The 10263-nt window shown below is 43.4% G+C and overlaps 1 protein-coding gene across 4 annotated transcripts in view; it reads right to left on the bottom strand.

Annotated features, from left to right (window-relative positions):
• The window catches only part of plcg2 (phospholipase C, gamma 2), a 95552-nt gene that overhangs the window by 85152 nt on the left and 137 nt on the right, over window positions 1–10263 (bottom strand). For 2 of the 4 annotated variants that reach the window (XM_060923649.1, XM_060923647.1), the window contains exon 2: window positions 8203–8231. The gene's annotated coding sequence lies outside the window, so the exon portion shown is untranslated. Of the gene's footprint in view, window positions 1–8202; window positions 8608–10263 lie in introns of those variants that run through there. The other 2 variants (XM_060923648.1, XM_060923646.1) reach the window with 1 other exon arrangement.

Below are 10263 nucleotides of genomic sequence, written 5' to 3' on the forward strand. Positions count from 1 at the left end.
AGCAAGTGATGCCCAAAGGAGACGGTCGACGGTGAATATCGGCACAGCAATCGACGAGTGGAAATCGTGTTCTATCCGCCATTGCTGATAATCTGTGCCACGTCGCACGTGACGTGGTACACAAGACGGGGAACCTGCCGATGACATCACGTTTCACTACCGCGCGGAAATTAAAAGGGTAGGTGACTTTGGTCGCAAAATTAATATACTTGTCGTTGTCAAAAAATTATGTTTGATATATCATTTTGAAGCTAAAAGATTTCTCTGTCTAGTCATGTTGTCATAAAATATATTGTATTTTATGCCAAAGAATACATCCAATGGTGGAATGGCACTTTAAAAGTTCCAAGTCGAACCAGTTAATATGTTCATGAACTTGATAATAAATGTAATAACTTATAATGGTAGTTTTGATTTCCACTATGTATTAAAGAAAAAAAGCCCCTTGACTATGCTTCACTGACCTCACTTTGAAAACCACAGCCTTATATAGTCAGCGGAGGAGATATGCGGGATACTTCCACTAAAACAGAAAGCTACGCTGTGCTAAAAAAAAAGTCCAACATACACGCACATCTACATTACATCTGTGCAAAAGAAAGAACTGTTCAATCTGGTTAAGGCTGGTGTCCATTTTACAAGAAAACACGGCAAAAACTAATATCACAGGCCAAATGCGGTTGAGTTTAGATGCAAAATGATGAGTTACGGCAATGACAAGTGAATTATAAGCCCAAATGTAACGTAGTTTGCGGTGCTTGTGCAGCAATTGAGTTAGGCTTGGCTCCAGTCCCTGTTAAACCTGAGATCGGGTCTCAGCAGGTTTGAGCTGTGGCTGTGTTCTGGCGTTTAGACTTAAAAGTGTAACTTCACACCCAGCTCTAAAGGCCAATTTATGCTGACAACCCAGTCCTCGCAGATAGCGTCACAGACAGTGTCTGCGTAGCCCCCCCACCTTCGCAGACGCTCTGCGCGCACCTCCCAAAAATTGTGACCACCGCAGAAGCCTCGCAGACAGCGTCGCAGACAAGAGGGCTCTGATTGGTCCACTCTACATCCGCTGTACACGCACTTCCGCTTCCCTACTTTCCCGGTTTGGTTTGTTTTCACGACCGGCATTTTTAAAAACACGAGCGAAGATGGAGCAGCGCGAAGAGCGGTTGATCGAGGAAGTGAGGAAGTACGTACATCTATACAACTCCAGTTCTAGTCATTATAAGTAACCGGAGGATAAACACTCACTAACCACACCCACCAACTACTCCTAGCGATTTCACGACTTCGCGCCCCCTTGCGTTGTGGCGGTGAATAACATCGCGCACGCCTATTACTCCCCGCTCAACGATAAATTACAACTGTCTGCGAAAAGCTATCTGCGAAAGCCTTGTCGCAAGAGCATGCAGAGGCCTTAAGCCTGAGTCCATCTACTGCAGAATTCTGTAAAATGCTCAAAAGTTGGCAAGAGGCTGAGAGGAGAATGGGGGCAGGGCAGTGAGGGAAGAGCGTTGATGTGTGAGGCAAGAGTTGAATGATCTGTCTTGAGATATATATATCATCTCATTATCTCTAGCCGTTTTATCCTGTTCTACAGGGTCGCAGGCGAGCTGGAGCCTATCCCAGCTGACTACACCCTGGACAAGTCGCCAGGTCATCACAGGGCTGACACATACCCCTTTTCCACCAAATCAGTTCCAGGGCTGGTTCGGGGCCAGTGCTGGTGCTGGTTCACAACTCGTTCAACTTGCGAGCCAGCTGAGAACCAGTTTGCTTTTCCATAGCTCGCGGTGCTAAGGGAAGCCACGTCATTACGTCGCTGTATATGTCAGTTACGTTGTTGTATACGTCATATCGAAGCAAAAACAACACGGAAGAAACAGCAGCAACAACAACAATAATAATAATAATAAATGACTTCGCGTTTGTACAGCTGCTGCTTCTCGTCGCTTAAAAATGGCGATCTTTCGCGGTTTTGTTATTGTTGTCGGTCTTAACAACTCCGCCCCCCCCCCCGCTGACGTAAGCGGTTCTTTCCTCTGGCCCAGCAGAGAGTTGGTGCTAGCCTGGAACCGGTTTTTCTGGCCCCAGAGCCAGTTCTTTGTCAGTGGAAACAGAAAACCCGGTTCCAAACTAAGCACTGGCCCCGAACCAGCCCTGGAACTGCTTTGGTGGAAAAGGGGCAACAGAGACACAGACAACCATTCACACTCACATTCACACCTACGGTCAATTTAGAGTCACCAGTTAACCTAACCTGCATGTCTTTGGACTGTGGGGGAAACCGGAGCACCCGGAGGAAACCCACGCGGACACGGGGAGAACATGCAAACTCCACACAGAAAGGCCCTCGCCGGCCACGGGGCTCGAACCCGGACCTTCTTGCTGTGAGGCGACAGCGCTAACCACTACACCACCGTGCCGCCCCTATATTATATATATACACACACACACACACACACACACACACACACAGAGATTTCATGATGTAGGAAAGTCCCAACAGTTGACTCTATATTACAGCTCAAAAAGCCCCCCCCCCCCCCCCCCCCACACACACACAAGGGTAAGTCAAAAAGTTCTAAGGCAAATGAAAAAAATCTTTATTTATGAAAATAACAAAGCTATTTCTCTACATGTCCTCTATTTAAGTCTAAACACTTCTGCAAGCGATGTTTCCATCAGAGAATTCTTTTGAATTCCTTTTGAAATTATAACATCTGTCTTAGAACTTTTTTGACTTACCCTCGGATATATGTGTGTGTTTATTCATTTATTAATTATATCCACATTCACTGGATATGAGCAATCGCACACTCTGATTGGCTACCCTACCACTAGGCTATCAGTTCCTATACCCTGAGCAGCGAAAAACAAAATGGTGGAGCGTTTCGCTGAACCAACCGAGGATGAAACAAAAACTCTACTCGAACACAAACCTCCCCCCCCCCCAAAAAAAAAATACAAAAAAGCAACAAAATATCAAATGAAAGTATTTGATGGTGAGAACGCATCTTTTTTATTTTTCAAGAATTATTTTTATGGAATTTTTCACAAATCGCTTCGGTCATTTCGCCGGTTTGTTTACATTCTAAGCGGAAATTATTTTGTCAGACGTTTCGTATCGAGTTTTTAGTTATCAAATTTGCAAAAAATAAAAATGCTCCGCTTCTCAAAATCTAGTGAATGTGGATAGAATAAAACAGTTACTCCACTCAATCTCGTCACACGTGGCTTACAGAGTACTCGGCTATCGGCTCACGTACGACTCAATTTCATGGAATAACTTAAATATACGCTCACTGGCCACTTTATTAGGAACACCCATCCGTCTGTTTTATGCAGGTATCTAATCAGCCGATCCCTTGACAGCAGCACAATGCATACAATCATGCAGATACACATCAAGAGCTTCAGTTAATGTTCACTTCAAACATCAGAATGAGAAAAATTGTGATCTCTGTGACTTTCACTGTGACATGGGTGTTGGTTTGTGCCAGATGGACTGGTTTGAGTGTTTCAGAAACTGCTGATCTCCTGGGGTTTTCACACACAACAGCCTCTAGAGTTTACGCAGAATAGTGCAAAAAAAGTTCTGTGGGTGGAAACGTCTTGTTGATAAGAGAGGTCAGACGGAAATGGCCAGATTGGTTTGAGCTGCCAGGAAGGACGACATAATTCTCATAATCACTCTTTACAACCGTGATGAGCTGAAAAGCACCTCAGCATGCAACAGCAGAAGACCACATTGGGTTCCACTCCTGCAGCCAAGAACAGGAACCTTAAAATCAAGAACAGGCTCCTATTAAAAAGTGGCTGGTGAGTGTGTACAGTGTCTTGCAAAAGTATTCATCCTCCATTTGTGTTTGTCCTGTTTTATCACATTACAAGCTGGAATTAAAATAGATTTTTTTTGGATGGTTAGCACCATTTGATTTACACAACATGCCTACCACTTTAAAGGTGAAAACTGTTGTTTTATTGTGACAAACAATAATTAAGATGAAAAAAAAAAACAACAGAAATCTGAAGCGGGCATAGGTATCCCCCCCAAAGTCAATACTTTGTAAAGCCACCTTTTGTTGCAATTACAGCTGCAAGTCTCTTGGAGTATGTCTCGATTAGCTTAGCACATGTAGCCACTGGGATTTTTGCCCATTACTCAAGGCAAAACTGCTCCAACTCCTTCAAGTTAGATGGGTTGTGTTGGTGGACAGCAATCTTCAAGTTATGCCACAGATTCTCAATTGGATTGAGGTCTGGGCTTTGATTAGGCCATTCCAAGACATTTAAATGTTTCGCTTTAAACCACTCCAGTGCAGCTTTAGCAGTATGTTTAGGGTCATTGTCCTGCTGGAATATGAACCTTCGTCCCAGTCTTAAACCTCTGACTGATTCAAACAGGTTTTCCTCCAGAGTTGCCCTGTATTTACTGCCATCCATCTTTCCTTCAGTCCTGACCTGCTTTCCTGTCCCTGCAGATGAAAAATATCCCCACAGCATGATGCTGCCACCACCATGCTTCACTGTAGGAATGGTGTTCTCAGGGTGTTGGGTTTGTGCCACACATGGCGTTTCCCATGATGGCCAAAAAGATCAATTTTAGTCTCATTTGACCAGAGAATCTTCTTCCATGTGTTTGGGGAGTCTGCCACATGCTGTTGGGCAAACTCCAAATGTGTTTTTTCTCAAGCAATGACTTTTTTTCTGCCCACTCTTCCATAAAGCCCCGCTCTGTGGAGTGTACGGCTTGAAGTGGTCCTATGGACAGATACTCCCATCTCCGCTGTGGATCTTTGCAGCTCCTTCAGTGTTATCTTTGGTGTCTTTTGTTGCGTCTCTGATTAACGCCCTCCTTGTGAGTTTTGGTGGGCGGCCTTCTCTTGTCAGGTTTGTAGCGGTGCCATATTCTTTCCATTTTTCTATAATGGATTTAATGGCGCTCCCTGGGATATTCAAAGTTTGGGATATTTTTTATAACTCAACCCTGATCTATACTTCTCCACAACTTTGTCTCTGACCTGTTTGGAGGCTCCTTGGTTTTCATGTTGCTTGCTTAGTCGTGCTGCAGAGTCAGGGTCCTTCCAGAACAGGGTGATTTATACAGACGACATCATCTGACACTTTGACTGAACACAGGTGGATCTTAATCAACTATTATGCGACTTATGAAGTGAATTGGTTGGAGCAGCTCTTATTTTGGGATTTCATACGAAAGGGGGTGAATACCTATGCACACTCCAGATTTCTGTTTCTTTTTTCTCATCGTAATTATTGTTCGTGTCACAATAAAACAACAATTTTCACCTTTAAAGTGGTCGGTGTGTTGTGTACCGTAAATCAAATGGTGCCTCCAAAATCAGTTTAATTCCAGCTCGTAATATGACAAAACAGGGCAAACACCAAGGACGATGAATACTTTTGCAAGACCCTGTACACACTCGCTCTCAATGTGTATAGGTTTATAAGGAAATCAGTTTTACCGAGTCTCACTTGCTTCTTATTTTGCAGCAAAATTTAACCTTTGTTATGTTTTTTTTTTGTCTGAAAATGACTGAGTCAGATGCTGTTTTCTTGCCTCGCAAATACAGTATGAATGACAGGACTCTAGGCCTACACTACCGTTCAAAAGTTTGGGGTCACTTTGAAATGTCCTTATTTTTGAAAGAAAAGCGCTGTTCTAGGGGCGGCACGGTGGTGTAGTGGTTAGCGCTGTCGCCTCACAGCAAGAAGGTCCGGGTTCGAGCCCCGTGGCTGGCAAGGGCCTTTCTGTGCGGAGTTTGCATGTTCTCCCCGTGTCCGCGTGGGTTTCCTCCGGGTGCTCCGGTTTCCCCCACAGTCCAAAGACATGCAGGTTAGGTTAACTGGTGACTCTAAATTGACCGTAGGTGTGAATGTGAGTGTGAATGGTTGTCTGTGTCTATGTGTCAGCCCTGTGATGACCTGGCGACTTGTCCAGGGTGTACCCCGCCTTTCGCCCGTAGTCAGCTGGGATAGGCTCCAGCTTGCCTGCGACCCTGTAGAACAGGATGAAGCGGCTACAGATAATGAGATGAGAATGAGATGAAGCGCTGTTCTTTTCAATGAAGATCACTTTAAACTAATCAGAAATACACTCTATACTGTACATTGCTAATGTGGTAAATGACTATTCTAGCTGCAAATGTAAAAAAAAATTGTCAAAAAAAATGTCCTCTCCGAGAATCACTTCATTTGTTTCTCCCAGCCCTGCTTAAAGCTACACTTAGCCCATGTTTACATTAGACCGTATCAGCGGATCATCAGATTAACGTTTTTAAAACGATTAGTGTGCACACAGCAACACCAATACACGATTCGCGTGCACACAGCAACGCCAATACACGGATACGCTCGGCTCCGCAGGCATCCTGCGCTCCAAATCACTCCGCCCTGAACAGCGAGTGCCCTCTGGAGGGTGCGCACTCCGGCCCTGCGCAGCTCACAGAGCGCGCGAGTGAAGTGCACGAGCTGTGATTCGGGACTGAGCCGCTGTGTGTGTGATCCCAGCGCATATCACTTACTACTTGCAAGTGGAAGGATGGCAAGCCTAAAGACAATCATAACTACACAATGGGCAGTATTTGCATCAGTATTTGCAGTATTTTCATACTTTTATACTCTTTAATGAAAGGTGATACAAGGCAGAAGTCCGCGCCGTTTTTCAGCAGCCGCGTCACATGACCAACACCAGCGAATCAGGAAGGTGGATGTCACAGTGACGTTGTCCAATGAGACGCCAGCTAGAGCTCAGCACAGCGTATCCGCGTATTCTGAATGTTTACACAGCACCGGACCAGATACGATCTGGATTGAATACGTGGACCCTGGCGGATTCCCGTTTCCCGGCGTTTCCAGGCGGTTTAATGTAAACGGACAGTGCATCCGCGAAGAAAACGAGACAGATACGGTCTAATGTAAACGTAGCCTTAATCTTGTTATAATACAAACTATTACACATGCCTATCTGTTCTTTAACTTGTCCTTCACTTAAAAACTGGTACAAGAACCAGTTTGAATCAATCTGAATTTTGGACCCCTGCGACACAAACTTTGTACCCTGATTGTAAAACAACCCAGAAGGCAGATACTTACCATGCATTGCTTGCTTTAGAGCTTAGAAACTGACAAGGCAAAAAAATGGGACTTTCTGAGACAATTCCAGGCAATGGGAAATTCTGAAATAGTAACATGTAGGGCATGTTGCTAAGAAAAAAAAAAAAGTTGCTTATGCTATATATGTATTATCTTAACACATCCATTTGTGTCATTTTGGTCATTGTGGCTTGTGAAAATGACAATAAAGGTAACGTACACTACCGTTCAAAAGTTTGGGGTCACTTTGAAATGTCCTTATTTTTGAAAGAAAAGCACTGTTCTTTTCAATGAAGATCACTTTAAACTAATCAGAAATCCACTCTATAATGTGGTAAATGACTATTCTAGCTGCAAATGTGTGGTTTTTGGTGCAATATCTCCATAGGTGTATAGAGGCCCATTTCCAGCAACTCTCACTCCAGTGTTCTAATGGTACAATGTGTTTGCTCATTGCCTCAGAAGGCTAATGGATGATTAGAAAACCCTTGTACAATCATGTTAGCACAGCTGAAAACAGTTGAGCTCTTTAGAGAAGCTATAAAACTGACCTTCCTTTGAGCAGATTGAGTTTCTGGAGCATCACATTTGTGGGCTCGATTAAATGCTCAAAATGTCTTGACTATATTTCCTATTCATTTTACAACTTATGGTGGTAAATAAAAGTGTGACTTTTCATGGAAAAACACAAAATTGTCTGGGTGACCCCAAACTTTTGAACGGTAGTGTGCAGTAGATCCAATCCTAATTGATGACTTTGTTGTTGTGTAGAGTTCTTGAAATAATTTTAGATAAGAATGGAATAAGGAAGGAAGAGTAAACCAGGACCGGTTCAGGGTTATAAATGTTGTGAAAAACATATATTATATTATATTATATTATATTATATATTATATTATATTATATTATATTATATAGCTTAATCTACACCTCAGTCTACTTCCTATAATTAAAAAAAAAAAAAAGTGCCCTCGCCCTCTCAGTCTCTCCATTCAGTCCAGTTTCTACACAGCTGGGAATCTACAAAGGGCTACAATGCTGCCTTTTATAACAACCTGCTACAATTGATGCATAAATCAATCAATTAAAACTCACCCGCGTCCAAGTGTCGAAGTACAGTCCTCCTGTTCAACACACAAATTCACATTTTACCTCAATTCAGGAAGAAGTTGCCAAAGGAGGTGAAAAAAATAAAAGGTTTTTCTATCAGCTTAGTTGAGCAAAGTGCTCAGTTCCTCTATTCTCTCAACACAAGGAAGTAGAGCCCTGTCCCAGAGCTGCACTAGCCGACTGAATAGGGTGTCAAAACAAAGTGGCAACCAAGTGAACTGACCATAAGTTGTGACATACTTTTAAGTATCGTAGTGTGTGGTTTGGGATGTGGCCAATAATCTTAATAAAAAGACACGGAAGTGAATATGCTATCAATGCAAATAAGCCCATGAGGAGGGCAAAAGTAGAGCATTCAGTTTAGTTTCAGGGCTTTACCCTTGTCTCTCTCTCTCTCTAAAAAAAAAAAAAGGACTCTGAAGGTACTCTGCAACACAATGTGTGCTGTGATGTGTTCAAGTCAAAGCACAATGTGGGTGTGAGGTTTTGCTGAGGTGAAAATGAAAGCATCTGCTGATCAGCCCCTCAAGGTGCAAAGAAAGAAAGAAAGAAAAGGTTGGGCTGCAGTTAAAGATACCCAAAAGTTAGACCAGACACTTCTGTGGAAACTACTCAGAGAAAATAATGTAAATAAGGTGGCAGGAAAACGAAGAGAACACGAATGTGAGCTCAGGACGGAAACCCAAAGATTTGCCTATCTAACAGTCACCTTCCCTTCATTTGCATTGGAGCAAAGCTGGAGCTACTGGAGAGAAATTATTTTACAGAACACTAACACAGGAATGAACTGGACAGGATACACATTACAGCCTGAAATTTTGCTCTAAAGCTTATTATATTATTATTACCAGGACTAAAAAACAGTTTCTATCCCAAAGCAATCATGGCTTTAAACTCAAATGTGCAATAGAACTATTCTTGGCCCTATATAATATATTCTTCTCAGTGTATTGCATTGGTTCTGTGTACATATATAACCAATACAATACAGTTCTGTTTATATTCTCATCTCATCTCATTATCTGTAGCCGCTTTATCCTGTTCTACAGGGTCGCAGGCAAGCTGGAGCCTATCCCAGCTGACTACAGGCGAAAGGCGGGGTACACCCTGGACAAGTCACCAGGTCATCACAGGGCTGACACATTCACACCTACGGTCAATTTAGAGTCACCAGTTAACCTAACCTGCATGTCTTTGGACTGTGGGGGAAACCGGAGCACCCGGAGGAAACCCACGCGGACACGGGGCTCGAACCCGGACCTTCTTGCTGTGAGGCGACAGCGCTAACCACTACACCACCGTGCCGCCCCCGTTTATATTCTGTTTATACTATTTTACCAGTGCAATCTGTGTACATATAGAACCAATACAAATCTCATCTCATCTCATTATCTGTAGCCGCTTTATCCTGTTCTACAGCAAGCTGGAGCCTATCCCAGCTGACTACGGGCGAAAGGCAGGGTACACCCTGGACAAGTCACCAGGTCATCACAGGGCTGACACATAGACACAGACAACCATTCACACTCACATTCACACCTACGCTCAATTTAGAGTCACCAGTTAACCTAACCTGCATGTCTTTGGACTGTGGGGGAAACCGGAGCACCCGGAGGAAACCCACACGGACACGGGGAGAACATGCAAACTCCGCACAGAAAGGCCCTCGCCAGCCACAGGGCTCGAACCTGGACCTTCTTATTGTGAGGCGACAGCACTAACCACTACACCACCGTGCCGCCCCCCAATACAATTCTGTTTATACTATTTCACCAGTGCAATTCTGTATACTTTACTATTTCTCTGTACACTTTATTTGTTATTTTTTTCTATAACTCATGAGTCAACAGCACCTTCAATTTCGTTGTAGCTTTGAAAAAGTGACAATGACAATAAAGACTTATCTTATTATTATGTTCCTTTTTAACATATAACCTGAAAGAACCAGGATACAGGATATGAAAACTGAACTGGTTTCCTGAGCTGACTTCTGGAACACTGTCAGTGGTGTGTCTTGTCTTGTAATTGCATCTGAATTCACTTTCA

This window comes from Neoarius graeffei, chromosome 6 (assembly GCF_027579695.1).
Source record: "Neoarius graeffei isolate fNeoGra1 chromosome 6, fNeoGra1.pri, whole genome shotgun sequence".
NCBI classification, from domain to species: Eukaryota; Metazoa; Chordata; class Actinopteri; order Siluriformes; family Ariidae; genus Neoarius; species Neoarius graeffei.